The sequence below is a fragment of the Mchenga conophoros genome, linkage group LG3, assembly GCF_057382185.1.
Source record: "Mchenga conophoros isolate Kocher_MC1m ecotype Shallow Benthic linkage group LG3, M_conophoros_male_GT1.1, whole genome shotgun sequence".
NCBI classification, from domain to species: Eukaryota; Metazoa; Chordata; class Actinopteri; order Cichliformes; family Cichlidae; genus Mchenga; species Mchenga conophoros.
This window is the reverse complement of record NC_140528.1, coordinates 16,769,346-16,795,754: the sequence shown is the minus strand read 5'-3', so window position 1 is coordinate 16,795,754 and position 26,409 is coordinate 16,769,346. Positions and strand designations below refer to the sequence as shown.

At 42.9% G+C, this 26,409-nt stretch overlaps 1 protein-coding gene across 1 annotated transcript in view; it reads right to left on the bottom strand.

Annotated features, from left to right (window-relative positions):
- Positions 1-26,409, bottom strand: part of LOC146577475 (NACHT, LRR and PYD domains-containing protein 12-like) — a 320,541-nt gene that overhangs the window by 167,997 nt on the left and 126,135 nt on the right. The window lies entirely within an intron of this gene.

The following is a 26,409-nucleotide window of genomic DNA, read 5'->3' as shown; positions in this document are numbered from 1 at the left end:
TTTTTATATAAATAAACCAAATGTGTCTAAATATATTAAGTAAACAATCAGAATAAGAACATTTTGAAATAAAATCCAAAAACTGCATCTGGCTTAGTTTTTGTTGAATAAATAATGACTCTGTGTAATATGTCATGTGTTGTATATGTAAGTTGTATTTGTACAATGAAGCCAGGCTTTCTTTGTGTTAGCTGCCTGACAGAACCTAAAACTCTAGTCGTCAGAGATTGCAGGTGTCACAACAGACATGATCAGCTTTCTCTGTCGATCCTATCTTTCTGTTTCACACTCTGTGCACTCATAGAAAAAATCTTTAAAAAAACAATCACATGACTCTTCTTCCACACAACATGATCCCTGAGTGCCGCCTGCTCCAACCAGACATGTTCTCACAGCGACGATGGTGATAATTAAAATCTACAAAGAACGTGATAAACATTATTAAAATGCAGCACTGTTAAAGCAACGTGATTAATGCTGCATTAAAATGAGCCTTTAGCACATAGAGATGATTAAACAGTTTCATTTGAGTTCATTATTTCTAAGGCAGATGCTACACCAGTGAAGGTGCACTTAGTTTTCACACACTGCTTCTGCATTGTGTCTTAGTTTTAGTGGATTAAATAATGACACAGTGTTTGTTTGTTTTTCTTTAGTAACAAATGACCTCAGACCAGCTTATAATATTTTATAAACAAATAGGCATAAATGCATAAACTCAGCCTGGAATCACATGGGATAAACATGGGATGTGCATTTTTTTATTTGTTTTGTGTTACTGAGTCTTGCAAGAATGCCAACCTTACCAGCAGCAGCTTGGTTTTTTTGTTTGTTGTTTTTTTAATTGAATGAGTGCTGAAAGTTGAGCAACAGCTGTGACAACGAGAGAAGATGGAGCCAATCAGAAACAACTGTGAAAATGTACAATATGCAAGCTAAGAAAGCAAAGTGTAGCAATGTTGCCATCATTTTTGTTATTGTGGGATTTTTTTCAACATTCACTGAAAATCACTTCTCTCATATTTCCTCTTTATTATTTTCATCACTGTTTAAGAAACGTAACAAAGTCTTATAAAGCATCTAAACCAGCATCATGAAGTGATGTTTAAAGATGGCAGCAAGCTTACAGCATCTCTCAACTCAAGAGCAACATTCAAAGTGCACAGGCTGAAGGAAATGATTGATTTTATCACATGCAATTACAATACGCCTTTTCATCTGTATCTGTGTGTACAATGGGTATCGTTGTTTGTCCCAGCAGTTTACAATACAGAATGTGCACGTCTGTGGGGCTTTTATAAAGATTTCTATTTGCATTGATACAATTGCTTGGATCACAAATTGTTCTAACTTGATTAAAGTCACCAATGATAAAGGTATTCTTGCGCTTACAGTTACCATTATTATCTCTGTTTGCTATCAGATCATCACATCCCCCTTGTGGGATCATGTTGATGATATGCTGGTTTTCGAATTTCTGAACACGTCCGTTAGTCATGCAGAGCACAGTGCCAGAGAGCGCCACCAGCAGGAAAATGGAAGTCTTCATTGTATTTCTATATGGAAAAAGTAAACAGAGTGAATATATAAATCAGTATTATTTCATTTAATTTATTAACTTGTTTATTTTTGTTTCCTAAATGTTAATCGTGCTTAACTATTAAAGTAAAAATACAGATAGATAGGAAACTGTCTGAAAAGTCAAACTGTTTTCAGTGAGTTTATATATTTGCCAGAGGAAAAGTCAGAATCGGCATATCTGACCACTTTGAATCAATTTATATCTAAACAGAAATCAGTAAAAGTTAAAATCAGTTTTATCAATATCCTCACTTATGAGGATATTGATATCCGTATAACTGGAGTTATTATAGATTTTCATACATGACATTTGTGAAAAAGGCGAGGGTGTCAGGGTCCCTGTGTCTACCCGGTCGCCTCAGTGTGGCTACATGTGTTTTTTTGTTTTGATTTTGTCCCCGCTCTCTCCCTCCCTCCTTCTCTCACTGCCTGGGCGGAGCTCATCTGTGGGCTCCTGCCCTTGGCCCACGCACCTGGTGACACCTGTGGCTCATCACCCAACAGTGTTCCAGTCCCCTTATAAGATGGCAGCCCTGTATTTCTCGTCGCTGGACCATTGCCGACTCTCGTCAGTGTTAACCCCAGCTCAGTTCATTCTCGTGTTTCCCTAGCGATCTTCTTACAGTAACCTTTTGCATCTCTGTGAATAGATTTCCCTGGACCTGCCCCTGTGTTACCTGAGCGATCAAGTGTGTGAGGATTGGAGCGAGCTTTTGTGTTTCTTGTGGAGTGTGAAGAGGAGCGTGGAGCGTGGATGGAGTGAGGACTTTGGAGCGTGTGTGGACTGCAAGTGTCTTTCCCCCCTCCTGTTCGTGTGTGGATTCCCGGAACCCGTCTTTTCCCCACTGTGTAAATAGATCACCTGGTGCTTCTGTAAATAAAAAAACCTTTATTGTTCCCTACTCAGAGCCTACGCGTGAGTCCGTTCAGTCCCGTTGTGACAGAGGGTAAGGACGTAAATCGACTGGTGAAGAGTCTGCAGCCGCAGCACCGATCCATCTGTCCATCTCCTGTTCCCTTCTCTGATCACTCGTGAACAAGACTGCGAGTTTTGTAACTTAATAAAAGCAGTAATTTGTTTGCCAGAGTGCCCCTTCCACGTCACACCCTGTTCTTTCCTTCTTGTCTTATATGAAAATTCACTTTGTGGAGCTTTTTGGGAAATTGTTAAACTTCAGGAAGATTCTGAACATGCCCCATCGTTTAGCCAGCTCTTTGGAGCTAAGCAGGTTCAGGCCTGTTGTTGTAAGTTTTATAAAACGATCTCATTTAAACGGATAATCCAGCTGAAGCTTCAGACAGCCGTCAGACAGTGAAACACTGCCATCTGCTGGACTCGAATAACAAAGACGCTGCTTTGACGGGTGAGGGAGTTTCAACAAGTCCGCAACGACTCAAGCATCAAACTACAGAACTATTCTAGCGGACATGGTGCTCTAATGACTGCTTCATTAACGCAGCTCAGAAAGGATCAAACATATCAATAAATTTTGAGATAAAAAAAATTACTGTTTCACTGCACACACAAACCTTCTCTTGTTAGCACAACACTGCCCAGGCCTCAGAGTGTATTCCTTATAGACTATTAAACCTTAGCATGTTATTTTAATGTCTTACAGGTGAAACAGCCAACCAGTGATCCTAACTGTAATTTAAAATATTCAGCTGCAAAAATGCTTTTAGCAAATAGTTTTTTATGACTGTGCTAAGATTCAATACTAGATTTTTGCTGGTCTGATTAAAAGGTTAAATGTAGAAGTTTTGGGATCATATATTAATACTTCCAAAACAATAAAGTTGTTGTAGAGAATCTATGTTCATTATTGGTGCTCATCATGGAAAGACAAAGACATCAGACTCTGCTGAAAAATTTTACACTCCTACTCTCTGCACACAGCGGTCTGAGGGACCTTCCAGGATCGGGGATTTTATTTATTTTGTTCTTTTTCGGTCTTACTGGTTAGTAGGTGGTGATTTTCTACCTGTTGATCTCTCATTTGGAACATGATTTGCTCTGGAGCAGATTAGGTTCAAAGCATGAGTTGACCTGGCATTATGTCTTGGATTACAAAAAAATCCCACATTAAACCTTGAAGTTAGCCGGATAAGACAGCGTTCTGTTTCACAGTAAAGGCCTCAGAGAGTTGTTGCTAACCAAAGTCTATCTTGTACAGCCATGCAGCATCTAATGACGTTTTGTAACCTGTCACTACAAAGGAGCAGTGAAATGATTGCTGTTTTAGCGCACATACACAGTGTGGTGATCAGTATAAGGACATTAAAGTGATGTTGCAGAAAGCTGCATCTGGTCAGAAGGAAAAAAAACACGCACACTTGGAAGACTTGGCCAGATTTGCACAAAATGAATGGCTGACAGTGGACAGATACAAGGATGTGGATGGTCACACCCTCGTGCATTAAAGAGGCCGTTCACAAAACCAAACACTCAACAGACACAATAAGACAGCTGATCAGTTTGCCTCACTAACTCATCTACACAAGGCGTGTTGTAGAAGTAGAGCAGGGCGATATGGCCAAAAATATTCATCACGATATAAATTTGAAAATGTGCGATAACGATATAACTGACACGAGACAAAATACTTTACAACTCCACTTCATTTGTGCAAAAAAAACCCCAAAACAATCAATGTATTTTCACTTAAATAAGCAGCTGCTTTTCATGTGCATTAAACTTATATAAAAATGTAACAGTGCAAATGCAAATTCCTCGCTGACAGTTTAACCAAAAGGCATTTCCAGTGGAAACTGGCCGACATATCCTCAGCACAACCATGTATAATATCCACAAAACTTAAAAAGAGGTTAAACAAACACACAATACAGTAATATTATGTTGAAGCACAGTACGTATCACTCCGCGAGGCTCCTGCCTACGATAGCCGTAATGCTCCAACAATCCATCAAGCGGTGCGGCTTCGTAGCTTAGCAAAGTCGTACTAAAACATTTGACAGATTTTCGAGCGCCGTGCACATAAAATCGTTTCCAGGTCAGTAAACACAACCAGGATTCATACAGTGGCTTGCAAAAGTATTCGGCCCCCTTGAACTTTTCCCCATTTTGTCACATTACAGCCACAAACATGAATCAATTTTATTGGAATTCCACGTGAAAGACCAACACAAAGTGGTGCACACGTGAGAAGTGGAACGAAAATCAGACATGATTCCAAACATTTTTTACAAATAAATAACTGCAAAGTGGGGTGTGTGTTCAGCCCCCTTTGGTCTGAGTGCAGTCAGTTGCCCATAGACATTGCCTGATGAGTGCTAATGATTAAACAGAGTGCACCTGTGTGTAATCTAATGTCAGTACAAATACAGCTGCTCTGTGACGGCCTCAGAGGTTGTCTAAGAGAATATTGGGAGCAACAACACCATGAAGTCTAAAGAACACACCAGACAGGTCAGGGATAAAGTTACTGAGAAATTTAAAGCAGGCTTAGGCTACAAAAAGAAACAACGTCCCACGGAGCACTGTTCAAGCGATCATTCAGAAATGGAAGGAGTATGGCACAACTGTAAACCTACCAAGACAAGGCCGTCCACCTAAACTCACAGGCCGAACAAGGAGAGCGCTGATCAGAAATGCAGCCAAGAGGCCCATGGTGACTCTGGACGAGCTGCAGAGATCCACAGCTCAGGTGGGGGAATCTGTCCATAGGACAACTATTAGTCGTGCACTGCACAAAGTTGGCCTTTATGGAAGAGTGGCAAGAAGAAACCCATTGTTAACAGAAAACCATAAGAAGTCCCGTTTGCAGTTTGCCATAAGCCATGTGGGGGACACAGCAAACATGTGGAAGAAGGTGCTCTGGTCAGATGAGACCAAAATGCAAAATGCTCTGTGTGGAAAACTAACACTGCACATGACTCTGAACACACCATCCCCACTGTCAAATATGGTGGTGGCAGCATCATGCTCTGGGGGTGCTTCTCTTCAGCAGGGACAGGGAAGCTGGTCAGAGTTGATGGGAAGATGGATGGAGCCAAATACAGGGCGATCTTGGAAGAAAACCTCTTGGAGTCTGCAAAAGACTTGAGACTGGGGCGGAGGTTCACCTTCCAGCAGGACAACCACCCTGAACATAAAGCCAGGGCAACAATGGAGTGGTTTAAAAGCAAACATATCCATGTGTTAGAATGGCCCAGTCAAAGTCCAGATCTAAATCCAATCAAGAATCTGTGGCAAAATCTGAAAACTGCTGTTCACAAACGCTGCCCATCTAATCTGACTGAGCTGGAGCTGTTTTGTGAAGAAGAATGGGCAAAGATTTCAGTCTGTAGATGTGCAAAGCTGGTAGAGACATAAGGCAAACCGGATTATAAGGAGCACTGTCGATTTCCAGAAAAAATCAAAGGACTGATTTTTAGAGTGCCTTATTTTCCGAAAAGCACAGTAATAACATAATAACAACGGCCCGCTAGCATGCTCTTGGTTGCTGAGGGCTATGCTGTGTCTGAGCTGCAAGATTAACTCTGCAAAACCAACTTTCATCAAGTAACAGGGCTCTAGAGTGCAACCAATTTGGTCGCAAATGCGAATCCGTGTAAATGAGAGCAGGTACACTGATTCCACACAAAGACGTAAACACAGAACGGACCCGACGCATCAGAATCAACTTTGTCTTTCTCGGCTTTCTCACCCGACGGCTCGTAGACGGACACGCTGTCGGAGCTTAGCGATCCTGATGCGTCCGGTCCGCACTGCGATTACGTCTTCTTGCGCTGATTCTGAGCTGCAGGTTTTGTCTCTCCAACCAAAATTCACAGAGCCAGCAGCAAAAGAAGCAGCAAACTGCGCTTCACATTTGATCAATGTCATTAATTTTGCTGTTTTGCTTCCACGACTATTAAAATCACACTCCATGCACAGCTATCTCTCTCTCTATCTCTCTCTGTACTTCAAGAACAGTTTCCCGTCTCCAATCTCTGTTTTCTGTATTATTCATTTGCTTATTACCCACCAGTCTACCGTTGTTTACAGCGCTGTCGGCTGCTGTCTTTTTCTTTTTTTCACTTAAATGACCTCGGACAAGAAAGCCTATTTTTTCTGTTGTTCAATACTGAAGAAATTTAAACTTCATATGCAGAACATTGTAGAATATTTTTAAGGTTATCTGCTATAAAAAGCCAGACCAGGAAAATCTCCTTCATGTTTTTCTGTGTTTTATTCTCAGTTACTTTCACACAAAGGCATCTGCTGTGATGTTCACAATTCTGATGAAGTCAGTACTGATAAATGATCAGAGTTATAATATTTCTGACTGTCTGAGGCTAAGTTGAATCGAATCGGGACTTTGAAAACCGGAATCGAATGGATTATAGAAATCAGTGATGATACCCAGCCCTAGTGAGCAGCCTAGGCACGACAGACGTGGATGTAGCTGTAATAGGAAAAGAACTATTGCTAACTTTTCTGTTAAGTTAAGGCCTGATCCTTCTGAAATTCATAGCCAGTGCTCTGACACGGTGTCATCAATCTTTGAATGCTGAAAAAGCACAGTGTATCCAGAAAAACACATTATATTATATAAATTATTATAAAATTTGTGTGCGCCTAACTTTTTAAAGTTAGGCGTACCGGTAAGCCCATGGCAAAAAGTTAGTCTAGAGCCCTGCAGTAAAGACGAGAGTTGGTTTTGAAAGGTGCAAAGAAGGGAGGGATGAGAAGTAAAAAGCAGCTACTGTCAGTCTTTACAGACAGAAGGACTGATTGGCTGTCTGGGAGCCCAACGGATGTTAAAAAAAAGAAAAAAAAAGTTGAAAACGTTGAAGGTTTGATCATCTACTCCCTCATCTCCATCTCGTTTTTACTCCCACTCATTTCCAGCAGCCGTCTCTGTTAGTCTGCCTTCCCATTTCCATCCTAATGAGGATTTATTCCCACTGAAGCAGCTGCACGGCGCAGGGAAAGAAGACGCAGGAACCGCACGCCGAGTTCATCCACAACTTCTGACCTTCCCTGTCTCTCTCCATCCACCTCTCTTCTATCCGTTTAGATGTTTACCTGTCCATGTGACTGTTGACATTAGGAAGCTGTCACTAAACTGCTGTCGCTGCCAATGACTGTCATGTCCCCCTCGAGTGTTAGCCCCCCTCCAGAGCTCTAAAGCACAGGCTTTAATAAGCCCGGCAAGAGAAATGCCAGCTTCCTATGCAGCCTGAGCTGAGAACATTGGAGTGACAAAGAAGAGGGGGGCGAAAGTCTGATGCACACTAGGGCTGCCACGATTAGTCGACTAGTCACGATTACGTCGACTATCAAAATCGTCGTTTGAAGCTTTGTAAGATCACAAAAGACGCAGGAATAAGTAGTAGGATTTAAGAGTGTAATAACAGACTGAAACAGAAGATGGCAGCACTGCATGTACAAGGATGCCAGCTGCCGTTAAACCCCGAAGAAGAAGAAGCTGTGTCCCAGAATTCATAGCGCAGCCCAGCTCAGTTTCCAACAATGGCGGCAGCTAGTTAGTTTTAATATTACTCTTATTATTCTTTCTGGGTCACAAAATAAACGTTTAACATGTTTTCAGGCGAGAGTGTAGCTGTGTAAACCTCAAATATCTGCTCAGTTTATCAAGACACCACATATTTCAAAAGCGCTCCGACGTTTTCAGAGACGTCTGTTAGTCACTAGCTCGATAGCTAGCCGGGAGCAAGGCTCATTAGAGCCGGTGAGAACACCGGACTCCCGGCAAATCGTTTTCAAACCCACCGCCGTCTTTCGCTACTCAGGTTAAACATGATATAAGTCACTTAGATAACTTAAAAATGTTATTGTTTGGCTTTTTTTAGTATTTTATTTGTTCCTGAGCAAATCGGTTTGGCTAAGATTAAAGTTATAGTTTTTACACAGCTGAGTAAACGTCAAGCAGACAACTGATTATCAGAAGTGTGAGATGCTGGAGAATATACTCCAGTGTCCTGTTATATTTTAGATAGCAAGGAGCAGACGGCTGAGTTTATTAAACTTCACCGAAACAATCTGCAAATTTCATTAAAATTTAATAAACTATCATCTTGTCTTTATTTTTAGTTAGCACATACCTGAAACACTTAAAGCTGTAAGCTAATGATAGTTATATAAGAGCAGATGCTGCTGGTGCAATAAGCTGTACGTTTTACATACAATGGATGATGATCTGATTTAGGGCTGCACGATTTTGCATAAAATGAGAATCACGATTTTTTGGCTTAGAATTGAGATCACGATTCTCTCACGATTTTCTTCCATCCATCCATCCATCTTCATCCGCTTTATCTGAGGCCGGGTCGCGGGGGCAGCAGCCTAAGCAAAGAGGCCCAGACCTCCCTCTCCCCAGCCACCTCCTCCAGCTTATCCGGGGGAATACCAAGGCGTTCCCAGGCCAGCCGAGAAATATAATCTCTCCAGCGTGTCCTGGGTCTGCCCCGGGGCCTCCTCCCGGTGGGACATGCCTGGAACACCCCACCCAGGAGGCGCCCAGGGGGCATCCTTGTCAGATGCCCGAACCACCTCAGCTGGCTCCTTTCGATGTGGAGCAGCAGCTGCTCTACTCTGAGCCCCTCCCGGATGGCCGAACTTCTCACCCTATCTCTAAGGGAGAGGCCAGCCACCCTTCGGAGGAAGCTCATTTCTGCCGCTTGTATCCGCGATCTCGTTCTTTCGGTCACAACCCACAGCTCGTGGCCATAGGTGAGGGTAGGGACATAGATCGACCGGTAAATTGAGAGCTTCGCTTTTACACTCAGCTCCCTCTTCACCACGACGGACCGGTGCAGCGTCCGCATTACTGCAGCTGCAGCCCCAATCCGTCTGTCGATCTCCGGCTCCCTTCTCCCATCACTCGCGAACAAGACCCCGAGATACTTGAACTCCTCCACTTGGGGCAGGAACTCATCCCCGACCCGGAGTGGGCACTCCACCCTTTTCCGGCTGAGAACCATGGCCTCAGATTTGGAGGTGCTGATCCTCATTCCCGCTGCTTCACACTCGGCTGCGAACCGTTCCAGTGCGAGCTGGAGGCCCTCACCCGATGAAGCCAACAGAACCACATCATCCGCAAAAATCAGAGATGAGATTCTGAGGCCACCAAAGCGAAAGCCCTCCGCCACTTGGCTGCGCCTAGAAATCCTGTCCATAAAAATTATGAACAGAACCGGAGACAAAGGGCAGCCCTGGCGGAGCCCATCACCCACCGGGAATGAGTCCGACTTATCGCCGGCAATGCGAACCAAGCTCTTGCAATGGTTGTATAGGGATCGAATGGCCCGTAGCAATGGGCCAGACACCCCATACTCCCGCAACACCTCCCACAGGACACCCCGAGGGACACGGTCGAATGCCTTCTCCAAGTCCACAAAACACATGTAGACTGGTTGGGCAAACTCCCATGCACCCTCAAGTATCCTCGAGAGGATAAAGAGCTGGTCCAGTGTTCCGCGACCAGGACGAAAACCGCATTGTTCCTCCTGTATCCGAGGTTCGACTAGCGGACGAACTCTCCTTTCCAGCACCCTGGCATAGACTTTCCCAGGGAGGCTGAGGAGTGTAATCCCCCTGTAGTTGGAACACCCCCTTCTTAAAGATGGGGACCACCACCCCGGTCTGCCAGTCCACAGGTACTGCCCCTGATCTCCACGCAACATTGCAGAGGCGTGTCAACCAGGACAGCCCTACAACGTCCAGAGGCTTCAGGAACTCGGGGCGGACCTCATCAACACCAGGGGCTCTGCCACCAAGGAGTTGTTTAACTGCCTCAGTGACCTCGCCCCCGGAAATTGGCGGGTCATTCCCCTCATCCCCAGACTCTGCTTCCTCCTCGGAAGATGTGTCAGTGGGATTAAGGAGGTCCTCGAAGTATTCCTTCCACCGCCTGACAATTTTCTCAGTCGACGTCAACAGCGCTCCGCCAGCACTATTCACAGTGCAGGTAGAGCACCGCTTTCCCCTCCTGAGACGCCTGACGGTTTGCCAGAATCTCTTCGAGGCAGTCCGAAAGTCTTTTTCCATGGCCTCTCCGAACTCCTCCCACACCCGAGTTTTTGCTTCAGCCACTGCCCGAGCCGCATTCCGCTTGGCCTGTCGATACCTGTTGGCTGCCTCCGGAGTCCCACAGGCTAACCAAGCCCGATAGGACTCCTTCTTCAGCCTGGTGGCTCCCTTCACCTCTGGTGTCCACCATTTGGTTCGGGGATTACCACCACGGCAGGCACCAACCACCTTGCGGCCGCAGCTCAATGCAGCAGCTTCGGCAATGGAGACGCTGAACATGGTCCATTCGGACTCAATGTCCCCAGTCTCCCTCGGAATGCTGTTGAAGCTCTGCCGGAGGTGTGCGTTGAAGATCTCGCAGACTGGGGCCTCTGCTAGACGTTCCCAGCACACCCTCACTACGCGTTTAGGTGCACCAGGTCTGTCCAGCGTCCTCCCCCGCCACCTGATCCAACTCACCACCAGGTGGTGATCAGTTGACAGCTCAGCCCCTCTCTTTACCCGAGTGTCCAGAACATGTGGTCGCAGGTCTGGTGATACGATTACAAAATCGATCATCGACCTACGGCGTCCTTGTGCCACGTGCACTTATGGACACTCTTATGTTCGAACAGGGTGTTCGTTATGGCCAAACTGTGATTAGCACAGAAGTCCAATAACAAAGCACCGCTCGGGTTCAGATCAGGGAGGCCGTTCCTCCCAATCACGCCCCTCCAGGTCTTGCTGTCGTTACCCACGTGAGCATTGAAGTCTCCCAGCAGTACAACAGAGTCTCCAGGTGGAGCACCTTCCAGCACCCCCCCCCCCCCCCCCCCCCCCCAAGGGACTCTAAGAAGGCTGGGTACTCTGAACTGCCACTCGACGCATAAGCGCAGATGACAGTCAGGACCCGTTCCCCGACCCTAAGGCGCAGGGAACAAACCCTCTCGTCCACCGGGAAAAACCCCAACGTACCGGCAGCAAGCCGAGGGGATATTAGAATACCCACCCCAGCCCGCCGCCTCTCACCAGGGGCAACGATTTTCTTTTCCAGTATAAATATTTATTGCGCTTATTAACTGCACATCAACTTCGTAACAGTTGAGACTGAACATAAAAACAATAAATAAACATAAAAACAACAAATGTCTCACGTTTTGTTGTTGCCGCAAAATGTTGTACTGCTTGAAATTCTGTCTCCACCGTTGCTCGACACTGCGTGTATAGAGCAGGTAGTGCAACAATAGAAAAATAGTTGCGGGACGGCACTGTGTAGCGTTTGTCTAGGGCAGGGGTGCCCAATCCCGGTCCTTGAGAGCTACCGTCCTGCAGCTTTTAGATGCATCCTTGTTCCCACACACCTGAATCAAATGGTTTGATCTCTTCAGCATGCCATCATGTTTGGCAAAGGCCTGATAACAAGCCATTCATTTGATTCAGGTGTGTGGGAACAAGGATGCATTTGAAAGCTGCAGGACGGTAGCTCTCGAGGACCGGGATTGGGCACCCCTGGTCTAGGGTGTTGATCATTTTCCTAAATCGCTCGTTTTGCACAGTGTTGATGGGAGACATATCTTTGGTCAGGTGATAAGTGATAGCCTCCGTAATTTCTTTGTGCCTGCGGGAGTTCGACGGGTATAGGGAAGCACTGTATAAGGTTCCCGTTATTGATGTTTGGGTGGTTGACCGGGACGGATTTTCTCCTGTCACTTTCTCCTCATCCCTGACGTGCTCTCCGTTGTTTTTTCCCTGCTAATATTAGCATCACACGGCACAGCTTCTGTATCACGTGGTATAAGGCTCCGCCCTTGTCATTTGTTGAGCAGGAAGAGTGAGCGCTTGGTTTCATGCAGAGTACGTCCCGGATCAAAATGCGGTACAATCGTCGTCGTCTTTTTTTTTTTCTTTTTTTTTTTTAAATCGTCATTTGGAAATGAGATCGCACATAAGTATGAATCGAGATCGCGATTTTCTAACGATTAATCGTGCAGCCCTAATCTGATTAGTCGACTAATCGCAAAAATAATCGGTGACTAGTCGACTATCAGAATAATCGTTTGTGGCAGCCCTAATGCACACAGGGAAAAGTTAGAGAGGAAAAGAGAGAGCAGGAAATTACTCTTACTCTTAGGACGTATATGGCCCAACAGGCCTCGTGATACAGATGAGCTACATCCTCCTGGAAAGCAGCTGCCAATACAGTCTCCCCCATCTGCTGGAAGGCAGATGCTTCAAAACAGAGTGAGAAGTAAAGAGAGAGGGAAGGAACTCAAACAAATTAACACTATATTTTATCTTTAATAATCATATATATTGCTTTACCAAAACAGCTTGTTTTTGTGTTTTTTAAACTACCATCTCTCTTAAACCAACTTGAATTGAACAGTGAGCACAGCCACTAAGTTCTATGTAACAAAAATACAGGGATGGGAGGGAGGGAGACGGTACCTGCACTGACGTTTAAAAAGAAGGAATAGGAGGAGGAGGGGTGGAGGTGGTGGAGCTCTCCGACAGGGGGAAAACTGAGATTTCAGTAAAGCTCAGTCCAAAGCACTTTCCTAATGATTTCCCTGTAACATTAGTCCTCGAGGTCCCCGTCACAGCAGACTACTGTGAGCGCCACCAGACAGTTAATGAGACAAAAACGAGACGCTCTTACAGCCAGGAGGATGCTTCCAGATGACGCTTGATTAATTTGATTGATTATCTGTGAATAAGTCTTGAGCCTCTCCTCAGTTCTTTATATTTTGCCTGTGCTGAGCCAGATGTTCTTCTTCTTCCTTTCTTTAGACTTTCTGAAGGTCATTTAAAGTTTTTCTTTGGACATTAACTGCTTTTTCACCCATTTTCAGTCCAGTCCTTGTACCTGATCGCTTTCAGAGCGATATTTTTGTTTTTTGGGGGGTTAAACCACTTAACCTAACTCAAGGGGACAAACCAGAGTTGTCAAATACAATACAAAACACACAACTTAGCAAAGAACCAATTTTAAATTTTATCTTTAGGGACTTTGTTACTAGCAACCTGTCACAGAAACACACTATTTAATTTCTTTGGATTGGGAAAGTAGAAGACAGAAAAAAAGGGGACAAGCTGAAAAATCTATCTACAGTGGAGGAACAGTACCTGAAAGTCATGTCAAAAAAAATTCAGCAAACACCTGACACAGGACCTGAAAGATGCACTTGGTCCTTCAGTTGATCCATCTAGTGTTCACCAAAGCCTCATCTCATGGTGTCAGTGAAGGGTGGCTGTCAAGAAGCCATTATTAAGGAAGGGAACAGGGAGAAAAGGCTGAGGGATGCCAAATTACACAAGAACTGGACTGAAAATCAGTAGCAGCAGGTCTGATGGAGTGATGAACCAAAATTTGACAGTTCTGGTTCAAATTGTGGTAATATGTCTACAACCACCTGTAAACTACTGTACAGCTCTGCCATAGTTTGAGTCTGCATTTCAGCCAGGGTGTTGGGGATTTCGTCAAAATTGATGGAATTATGAAAAGTACCACCAGACTTTGATGCACCATGCAATACCATCTGGAAAGCGTCTGATCGGCAGCAGCTTACTAAACACATCGAAACACCATCATTCATGGACTGACCTGAGCCGTGTGGGATCATCTCGGCAGAGAATGGAACAAAACGGCAGCTGATATCGAAAGAAGAGCTCTGAATGTCCTTAAAGAAGCTCGGAGAACTATTCCTGAAGACTACTTAAAGGAATTCCAAAGAAATGTGCCTAAGAGAGTTCAGGGCGTGCTGAAGATAAAGATGCTCAAGCTCATTACCTCATTATATTAACTCTGTTTTTGCCTTTTATATTGTATTTTCATGTAAACTTTTCAAATTTAAACTGTTGCACCCGTTTCCCATTACCCAGCAAGTTATATCTTAGAATTAAGGTGTGGCTCAAACTTTTGCACAGTCCTACATTTCCCATCTATAAAATGATTTGACACCTGATAAACCTTTAAAAGCACTGACCTGCCTCTCCAACTCTCTGTTTTAAACAACACGCACTTACCAGCAGTTGTGTTGCGTTTTCGTCAGGTTAGTGGCTCAGACCTAAAACAGCCCAACATTATCTCTAATTCAGGTCTGGACCCAAGTTGACCCATTAAAGTACGTGGTACTCCTTTTATTTGTACTTGTGTACTCAGGCATAAATTAGACTTTTCAGGTACAAACTAAATAACACAAAGAGGAGCTTATGAATAAGAATGAAACTGAGAGGCCCACTGCAAGAAGATACTGTTAAGGTTCAAAATATTGGGGATGGAGACAAGAGAAAAAACCACAATAACAACACTGGTCCGGCCGGGTTGAGTCAAACGATGATTTAATGATCACACACGTGGGAGATGGACACTGATGCAGACAGCCTCAAAATCTCAAAATGGTGGAGCATTGCTCAAACTTTTATAACCTCTGGTGCCTCCACCTTATCATAAAAAGCCTAAACATTCACATGCTCTCTCTCACACAGCGCCTAAGCTACGACCTTGGCTCCCTGTTTATCTGCTCCTGCTGAAATGGGGCAGAAAACTCCAGCACACTCTGTTCTCTTCTACTCAGACAAATTAGACAATAACCTTCTGCGAACAGTATTTCTTATAACTCAGCAATATAATGCATCATAAAACAATATCATTCATTCACAACAGGTCAGCAATTTAATGTAATGCAAATCAGTTTAACTAATGCAATAGTTATCAGCTTCTTCTAATTCAGGAGAATAATGCAAACTAAAACTACATAATAATTCACAATCTTTAATTAGGGGTATAACATGGCATAAAATAATATCATAATTTTACAATTCCCCCTGATGAGGTCATTAGAATAATGACCTCACAAACACCCTGTAGCCCAGTGTGGCCGGGTTCATCTCTTCTCACTCCAGAGGTCCTTTGTCCCCCTGAGGGGCAAACCATATGTAAGATGACCTCTGTGTTTACGCAAGTCAGGTGCAAGAAAAACTAGGATTCCAACAGTAGCAGGTCCAGATGACAATGTCCTTGTCTCCCACTGCTTTATTTGGTGTTCCCTTATACCATTCAGACGTAGACTAGAACCTCTGTCCGAAGAGCTCTTAACCTTTATTTTATTGCTGCAGCTACCAGTGTCGTCCAGTTGGGTGATCCTCTGCTCTTAATTCTCCAACCTTAGGGGTTAGACAACCCTTCAGTCGTAACACAGACCAGGGGATTATTCTGTCTCGATTTCAAACAACGATCTGTGTATTCTCCAGAAAAAGGAACAGGAAGGTGTCCCCTTTTTGCCCAAAAGCCTCTCGAACCTCATTGGTCTGGTGTTCCCGGATTTCCGCCAACCCCTTCATGGTTATTGCTGTGTTTATGGGATCCATCCTTTTGTGGTGACTAGCTGGAGCCCAAACGCCATGACCCTTGGACCCAGTTGATGTCTCGGCAGTCACTGTGTCTGACTCTGCTACGGAGGATCCTCGCATCTCTGTGACCTCGTCTGGTGTCTGTTCCTTGCTCTGTAAGAGACAGAAAACCAAAACACCTCTCTTCCTAACCCTAATAATCTAATGTTATTATCTACTGACCTTCTAGTGATTCAGAATTGGTCTAAAACATTCAGAATGTCCCAGGGACTTATTCTAATCATATCTTATGTGTGTGTAAGCAGTGTTTGCATTTAGCCCTCCGCACTCAAGGCATTTCTTACACTTTATCAGTCCGGACAGTCACGCTGAACGAAGCTTCTGACCTTCAAAAGGCCGAGTGCCAACTCGTTATAAGCACATTTGCAAGGTGTGTCTGAAAATTATTAAAACCCCTCTTTTAACAAAAGACAAAAAATTAACAAATCTTCTAAACGCTATTCAGTTCATTTCAATGAGTAATGATTAAACATGAAAGTGATAGTTTATGCTTTTTCACTGATTCTCTAAAAGGTCCGTCTTCTCGGACCGCTATTAGCTTAAGCTTTACCATTCCTAAATTATTAAAGACACAAATGAAGTTATAAAATGTTCAAATAATCCTGGTTTGATGTTAAAGCTCAACCTTCCCCCCCTTTTTTGACACATTCCAATGTGTCAAATCAACAGAGCTAGAACATTCAAAAAAAGTTAGGCAGCTACAAAGTTTCCCAGACTCTTAAGGTGATCCGCGTGTAACGTTCTGACTCAGGTATTTAATATTTTAATAAATCTCGTTTAATTAACTGCCACTATTTAAACTAACCTTAAAGACATAATTGAAGAAAAGATCACAAAGAATAACATGATATCAGTGTTTTGTAAGCGCGTGCGGCCTTCTATGCTCGAAGCCTTTCCCCTCAATAGATCAGTCAGACATTCGCGCTGACTGTAGCTTTTAACCCTTATTAACTTGAGCACAACTCTACAATGAGCAACAAGTTGCAATATGTATAAAAATGATCATGGTTACACCTGCAATGAAAAATTATATCATTATCCTAACACCTGTAAATAGAAGATTCATCAGAGGTTATAACAATCACAGGAACACAGATGTTAGTATAAGGTCAAAAACTTCAATAAATGATCATCGATGCAATGCTTGTTGCATGATTCTCATACAATAATAATAATGCTGACATTGAAAATAACAGTATAACACCCCCTTTTTTCCCGTTTCACTTGACACCTAAACGTTTATAAATGCCTCTTTTAATTCTTGATTTTATTTCCCCCTTTTCTCCCCTTACTGACCACAGCAGGGGGATCTTAGTTTTGAATCAGCCATGAATCCAGCTCACCTGATTCATCAGTGAGCTCCACCATCACTGGCGTCTGACAGGGTGGTGCTGCATACTCTTCTTTTAATGTCACTATTTTCAACCTGTTAATTAGGGTGCTTAAACCTGAAGTCGACTACGTCCACAACAAGTCAATACAGCTGTAAATGTGGCCAATTATCAATCTATTACCAATCAATAACAACAGATAACTTCTATTTTATGCATGCTTTTAATCAACCACTCACCCAGAGGATCTCCAATCCCAGGAAATGCCTTCTCCTCCTTTAATGAGTCTGTCCTCCTTCCATGCCCTGGTAACTGGTCCATCCAGAGCCATATGATCTCAAATATACATACAACAAGCCAAACCACACCTTGGTCACACCAACCCCTTTCCACCCCCAAGATGTCCAATGCCATCCTAGTATGGACTGTCAAAAGTGGCTTTAACGCTGACTGTTCTGACAATCCATTTTATAACGTTCCTGGTCAGATTTGCCAATCTCTGCACCAGAGTTTTAAACGTTTCGCCATTTTCATTAGGTTTTATCTTTTATTTAGTTTCGACTCCAGATTTTCAATTTTTTGCCAGTTGTAATTAGTTTTTACCAATTCTTTGCTAGTTTAGTCTAGTTTTTATTTTCTGAAAATCCTTAGTTTCAATTTAGTTTTATTTGTGTTTTGCAAAAGTTAAGTGTAACAAAATCTCAGTTGCATCATATCAGTCATGCTCTTCTAATTATCCTTGGGTGTTGAGACTAATAACTATTAACTCTTGCCGCACCGAGTGGTCCTAATTTTGGTTAAAGTTAATTGATAACCTTTTGAAGGCGATTGTTTCACACCTTTATTTAGATGTCCCAGTCCTGTTATCTCGGGATACATCACACTGCCTTATCTGGGGTTAGCTGTTTTCTTGGGATGCGAGTTAAGTGGGTGAGCTCTTCAAAGAGGGGGAGTGTGCTCCCCCTGATGAGGTCTTCTAGGTAAGCTAGGTTAACCTTCTTGTGTGAGCTTTTCAAGTGCACTTTTAAAGTTTGTGGGATTTTTTGTTTTATAAATGTCCCTCAAGACCCCCTGATGACCCAGTACTTCATTTTTTGCGCACTGTAGTACACATTTAGTTTTTTGCTTGTAGCTCTCATACTCTACTTGCCACTCCTCTAAATCCTGATGTTTCTTAGAGAGGACAACAGTACCTTTAAAATTATGTCACATGTGTGGGGGTGTGGCCTTGCCAATTGTTTTTCCCACCTTTTCAAAACGGCTGGCGTGCCCACAAGCACATTTTATGGAAGAGAGAAAGGTAAGCTTGATATTTACATTTAAAATGTTTTGTTAAACTCAGATTTTTATTTTATTCAAAAAATAAACATCTGGTAAATAATTTCAGGGGTCTTTAAGAATTAGACTCATTTACTTTCACAGGGAACATGACTAATTTATTAATGTGTGCTCTACACATTGGGACTTTATATTTATATTTATTTCACTTTTTCCTAATACCCAACTTTTGACAAAGGCGGAGAGAATTCTTAACACAATTATTAAGGGAGATTCAAACATAGATTTTTCAAAATATGAGAGGGTCAGGACCCACTAAAAGCCACACAAAGATTATCGAGATGCAGTGGCAGATGTAATAGAGAAAGACACAGGGCCACCTGAAATCTGTCGTCCTATCTGGTGCAAAACCAACATGTAGTAGAATCTGGAATTTTGATTTTGAGTTAAAAATAAAATATGGGTAAAATGCAGAAATCTTTTCCAGTAAAGTAAAAAATAAGAGTCGCAATTATAGTTAAATCCATAACACCTAATTGTTTCTACGAGATCACGTCGTTGCTGAGAGTTATCAGTGATCTCAATGTGTGAAAAGAACTCACAATATCTGGGGTTTAAGCTCCTCTTGGCTGAGAAACCTGGGACAAACATGTGAACAAGACCTGAATAATACCAGTAATGAAGACTTCTCTCCAAAGATCAATAAAAGGAAGCCCCAATCTGATGAGAGTCTAGCAAAATATGGTTCACTCCACTTGCCTGAAATGGTTAGCAGTCCAAGGCATTTCAGTTGTAGAATGATTGGGTACAACAATGAAACAGATGTGCGATGAGGGAAGTACCAAATGTTCCTTTGTGTCTCCAAATAAAATCAGTACTTACTCAGATATCCTAAATAAATTGACTTTTGTGAAATAGAAAGGTCAGTGCCATCACTTATTCCTAAACCAATAGTTTACAGTTAGTGAAGTGTCAGTGACTTCTGGGTTGGTCCCTGATCTTCATCTTATGAGATTGTTATTTTAATAACACTTGATTTATTTAAAAGAAAAAAGAAAAAAAAGAAAAAAGAAAAAACGAAAATAATTTCTCCCTGTTTTTTTCTTATTCTCTGGGTCTCAGGAGGACATTACGTCCCTCTCCACTACAAGACTCTTGTTATGTCTACAAAACAATCATATTAAAATCATCCTCAATTCTATTCTGGCGCTGTCTCCCGACTTTTCCTGACCTGATTCTGCGCGTGGACGGAGCAGCAACACAGACGACTCGACTAAAGTACTATCTTAATTTCACTATAGCAGGGCACGCACACATCAATGCAACCAAACACATTTTGCTATAAATCCAGTTAATTTTAGTTAGTTTTGTGAACATTCAGTACAGTTTTAGTTAGTACTTCTTTTTTTTTGATTTTATTGCCGTTAACGCAAATTTTTCCACTTCTACTTTTCGTTATTTCATTTGTTGTCTTTAATAATAATAATCTCCTCTGCACCCTTGAATAAACACCATTAACATGATCAACCTTTTGCTGCTTGTTACTTCACCATCTTATTGAATCAAATACTTCATGCTTATGTGGTTTACGACATTATATTTATCTAAATCTCCACTTTGTGTCTAAATGTTTGAAGAATTTTTGAGGGTCAAATTTTGAGAATTTGACCACAGTGAAAGTTATGGCATTATCACCCCCTTTGGGGATTACCTGTTTCCAGTTTTGATGATATTCCTCCCCGTTCTTTATTTTTTTCAAGTACCCCTCTTCGGTGGCGAGAAACTGTTGGTGTGATCAAGCGGGTGCTGTAAAAACAAAAGCTCAGGACAGAACAGTCACCAGTCATGTACTTCATTCAAAATTAACAAATATTAAGCTTCATATTGATCCTCTGAGTGTAATGGTACATTTTAATTTGCACTTCTAAAAACAATATTTTCTTTATTTTACTCTTGTTCTTGTGCAGCACCACCCCTCAGCACATGCCTCTGTTATTTTATCTTACTTTTAAATTGTTGACTACTTCAAGAGAGCGCCCAAAAGACGGGGACCAGTGTTTATCATTACATATCTCCATTTTGAGTGTGGCTGTCTATCATTCCCCTCTTATTCATAGACCTCGGTGGAGGGTTTTTTGTTTGTTTGTTTTTTTTTTCTAAAATTAATTGACTCTCTATAGTGACCCACTATGGTTAATAATAACATGCTCAGTCATGAGTGGGATCAAACCTTTTCTTCACTTTAGCATTTAATATTCCCAACAATATAATGTAATACCTTAATTAAAACACAGCTACTAAAACACAATTTCCTTAATGCAAACATCAGTAGCTCAAAATTAGCAACCAAAGGGTTCAGTCTGCAGTTCACACTGCTGTGAAGCTACAGCTCTTTAGTCTCTGTCATTCTTCTGTTCTTGCAGACAAAACAAAGAAAAACAAAACATCCACCCTTCTTTTACAGGCTGGGTGAATTGTCTGTGGACATTTAATAATCCTAAAGTCAGCACCGTTTTTGTCTCAGTATCAAGTCAGTTAAACTTTTAGTCATCAGTCCATGACTTTTAGTCGTCAGTCATATGCATACATCCACACACATTCATACCAAAAGTTGCTGATAATGGAGTCTCACGCGCAGCCTATTCGAGGCTCCATCACCAGCAAGATGACGTCATCATTTTAAAGGAAACAGCTCCTTGTTTGTTTTTCCTTCTTTGGACTGGATTGACTCGCTGCAATCCTTTTAGGCTTCAGGATCAGTGTCCCATATAAGTCAATTTTCTCCCAAGCCCATTATAATCATGGAGAAAAAATACTTTGCGACTGTTTTCAATAAGAATATTTTATAGCGCTTTAAAGTTCAATCTCTCAGGCCTGGATTAAAGAGCTGATTTGTTAAATCAGGAACTCACAAAATACCAAAATATCACCACCGGTGGATCACACCTCTCAGATGTTCTTATCTCAGTGCACTGTAACAAAAGCAAACACAGACGTAACCAATTAAACACTCATATGATAACAGATACTGGGGCCCATTGCAAACATGTCCAAAGTTCAAACCATCTTTCTCTCTCTTAGAGAAAGAGAACAATCCAAACCTCACTGATGGAATCAACCTAGTGTCAAACAAAACCCAAAGATCAACCAACACTCCTTTTTGCACCAACAAAACATGTTGGATTTACTTGACTCAATAGTGGACACTAGTTACACACCAACTCTTTACTTTGGCAAAAACGTAAACAACTAAGTTGAATCAACACAACCTTTTCATAATCTCTTCGAAATAAAACTCACACCATTCATTCATCATTTTCGCTCTATACCACTGCTCCTTGTTAGACTGTGTGAAGCACAGTAAACAATTCAGTGGAGGCTTTGAGCCATAAACAGACATCACGCACAGACATTGTTTTCATTATCAAAGTGCTTCAGACCATGTCCTCTAAATCTACACAAATGCCCTCTGCATGGCATGAAATACATTTAAGCAATAAATAATCAATCAGTTCTTGCTGTTGTAACCAACTCCGTATTTGGATGTTTGTGTGCAGCATTTGTTAGTAAAGCATTCTTCATTGCATCAGCGTGTGTGTGTGTGTGTGGATCACTTCTCAGTTCATTGAATCAACATTTTAATTTGTGTGTGTGTGTGTGTCATTTCTCCCTCAATCAACGAGTGCATATGTTCATATGTATGTTTCTTTTCACTCTGAGTCGGTGCATGTAGATGTGTGTGTTTGTGTGGGTGTTTGTGTTCATCACTTTCCTGTTGTAGTGTTCTGGGTAAACCACGGCCTGAAGCGTGCCCTGGGTCCTGCCCTCCTCCTTTTCAGTCTGTTTGCATCCATTGGTGCTGCTGCTCAGAGTTCTGTCCATACTGGTTCTGGCCCCAATTGAGGCAGTCCTTTTCTCCAGTGTCCAGCATCTTCTCCTTATTTCGCTCCTCCTTAACTTGACCCTTTTGCTTCGGTCTTCCTTCAGGGTTTTGATACGCAGCTCAATTGTCTGGATGTCCGTTTGTTGCTTGCAGAAGTACGACTGCTGTCCGTTTGTTTGCAGGTGGAACGGCTGACATCCAGAAGGTGTATAGGAGAGTCTGCAGCTTCCACCTCCCCAGTGGAAGACCTCAATCTTTGTTCTGTTAGTTTTACACAGGCCTCAAGGCTCTCTGGGATCCCTTCTTGCACTCTCAAGCCCACGGCTGAGGTCGTAGTCGTGGTCCCATTCCAGGGGAATGGAGTCCATGGTTGTTTGGGTGTCTCGGCCCGAGCGTTCAGTCCAGAGCTGGGCAGCCCAGGACGCTGAGCGATCGGAGGACGGCAGAGGCGACAGGAAGCCATCCCCCTAACGTTCGCTCCATAGCAGACCGGACAAATCACACTGCTCATCTAGCTCCAGGATGCTCCGGCCTGATTTCAAGTCCGGTGTCTAGGACTCCAAGCCTGATGGGTTCGATTTTCAGCTAGCTCCTCCTGGGCCATGCTCAGTTTCTGCTCTGATGCCTCGAGGTCTTATTGAGGGCAGAAACCTCAGAGTCTTTTCCGTAGAAATCAGATTTAAGTCCATTGATGTTTTCCTTGCTTTGCTCCACGGCCTTTTGCGGCTCTGCTGTTCGGCTCTTCTCAGAGGTCAGCTCCTGGCCGAGCCCCGACACCTGTGCCTTCAGCTTATTTTCTCCTGGTGTTTTGTCCATTCTGAGGTGCCTTCTGACCTCAGTTGCTCCTCCTGTCTCTGGCACACCCTTTTTGCTGCCCGATGGTCATTGTTGGTCCGTCACTGTCCTGCACAGTTTTAATGCAGAGTGGTTAAGGTCAGCATGGTTTTGCTCGGCCTCACTTTTCATCTGGGCTTGATGGGCGTCTCGTCACAGCTCTGTCAGCTGAAGCTGTCTTTTTCCATATGGCAAGAATGTAAAGAGTGTGTGAGAGGGGTGTGTCCAATCAGGCACAATGCTGGTGGCTTTGCGAGTGCCTCGTTTTCCAAATCCAGATGTTTATTTGTCACGTACACAGCAACAGAGAGAACAGTCTGTTGTTGGGATGGCTGAGGTCCTTCACCATCTTCCTGGCCTTGGTCCAGCACCGCCTGCTGTAGATTGAGTGCAGGTCAAGGTGCTCGGAGCGGATGGTGCGCTCAGCTGATTGCACAACCCTCTGTAGTGCTTGTCTGTCCGGCATGGTGCTGTTCCCGAACCAGACAGTGATATAGCTGCTCAGGATGCTCTCAATAGTTCCTTTATATAAGGTGGTCAGAATCGGTGGTGGGAGCCGGGCCTTTCTCAATCTTCTCAGAAAGAAAAGACGCTGACAGAAATCTCCCCGTGTAGTGAAACGGGCCTTGGATTACCGCTCTCCGTCTCTGCTGCATGAGATCATTTTCCTGCAGCACTGTTGACATTTTCAAGTTGTTGTTGCGGGTTCAGCTGCTTTAGCATTTAGTCAGGGTCACATCAAAGATGGTAGAGGAGAGAGCAAAGATGGTAGAGGGGAGAGCAGGAGTCCAGGGTCAGCCTCGGCTTTTCCGGGCCGACAAAGCAGCCTGTAATCAAGCATAAAGAGAAAAAACAAAACAAAACAAAAACAAAAACAAACGAACAGGAAAATCATGTTGTATTGGCTGTGTTACTCAGAGAGGGGAAAAACAACGGGACCAGGCCCTGTGTCAGCCTTCTCTCCCCCTTTTTTTGTTTTTTTTTTTTTTTTCACCATATAATCCTCTCATAACTCACCAAGCTGACAGGACAACACAGGTACATGTTAAAATTCTTAAGATCATGTTTACAGCACAAAAATGGAATTTTCTTTCATTCAGTAATCACTTGTATTAATCAATCAGAAGAAAACATGTCACAATTTGACTTTTATTAACCACTAAATTTGTCGTGTTATCACTGGTTGTGATTTTTTTTTTTTTTTTTTTGAAGTTAAGTTGTTGTCCTGCAACCCAGAGGGTTTATTTGTTAGTAGTGGATGAACTTTATTGTGTAACGGCGGGTGTATGTTAAGTTTCACTGCTTTAAACTTGCTGGAAAATCTTCACGTGTTCATGGGTGTAAGCTGTTTCTTCATTGCGTGTATGTGCGTTTGTACATGGGCTAATTTAACGTTTTTTCTCAAACGAGGCATTTCTCTAGCACGTGCCTCTCTCTCACATTTCTCTGCTTGTGTGTGTTTTTGTTTCACCTTCTTGTTGTGATGCTCCAGGCGCCTTCCCAACCTCCACAAGTGTGTTGGCCGCAATTTTATGTGTAAAACTTCTCTTAATTTCTCCTTTAATTCTCTGCTAGCTGCTGTCTTTTCCACAGCTGCTGATTCTTGCTGATTTTGTGTCCATTACTATAATTTTGCTTCGGCCGCCGTGCTTGTGGGGGCAGTTGGTCCAGCCCCATAGCCACCTGTATCAACACACTGAGAGATTTATTTAATATCATTTTCATCACTGTTAAATAGACTAGCAGGCAAGACGCCCACCTTTGCACTGCAGACTACATGCCAGTCTCCCAACACACTCCTCTCTGAGTTTCCGCTTTAAACTCCAACATCATTCACACCCTAGTCATTCAACACCTTATTTGTAGTATCATAATCAGCAAAATCAGCGTTTTACTTACAGGCATGTATCATTGTTTGCAAATCAAAATTATAAAACTCAAAAACACGCTAAACAGGAAGCAAAGTCCTCTGTGCGCGTCACAGCTCATTTGCATGTTCACACACCGTCTAAAAATAGCTCGTAGCGCTGCAGTGCGCTGTCGTCACACACAGGGTCACACAAAGCTCAGACAAAACTCTTCTATTTTATATTACAAAGACGTCTTATATTTACAATTACTGACAGGCCTGACAGATTCAGCACCTAACAAATTTCGACAAATTTAAGTTAACGGGTCCAACCGAAGAAAGCTTCACTTTTTTGTAATCAATTAAACAGTCTCTGTTACTTCTGGGAACAGTTTCTGACCTAACTTCTAAATCCCTAACTCAATTTAACTTTGTCCAAACAAGCACATGACACCGTTTTAAACGATGAGGAGTCTCGGTAACTCCTAGCTTATTTCCGGATGCCCTGTACCCCACAGTTAAACCAAAACTGAACTACCCCTGTTCGCCGACAGGTCAAGACCGCGCGTCCACGGCCAGGAGGGAGCGTAACCTCCGGGCTATGTGCTTCTTAGCATCTTCCAGTGCCGTCCTATAATAATTTTAACCTAACCGATTTTGAAAAATTTTACCATAACGGGTCTCACCGAAGAAAGATAACTTTTTTACGACCAATTAAACAGTCTCTGTTACTTCTGGAACAGTTTCTGACCTAATTTATAAAACTATTAACCAGTCTCTGTTACTTCTGGAACAGTTTCTGTCCTAATTTCCCTACTAAACTACCTGAGCCTTCCGCTCACTATCCAGGGACTCAAACCCAACATTCTCTGTTACTTCTGGAACAGTTTCATATTTCTTCAACTTCATTAAATACTCTTAAGCAACTTTAACTGCATAACACACGGTGATTCTCATCAAAATCAAAACAGACACTCTACCAGTAATTTCAGTGAGTAGACTTTAATTTAGTCATATCCAATTTGGCACATTTTGGAAATAATTCAACAGGTAGTGCCTTACCTTTAGATAAGCCGGCTTTTGTCCACTCAAATCAGACCACTGGCTCGTGCCTGTCCGTTCGACAACCTCGGACCGTCCAAACTTTTAAATTCCACCCCAATACCACAGGACGAGCCCCCAAGCTGTTAAGGTTCAAAATATTGGGGATGGAGACAAGAGAAAAAACCACAATAACAACACTGGTCCGGCCGGGTTGAGTCAA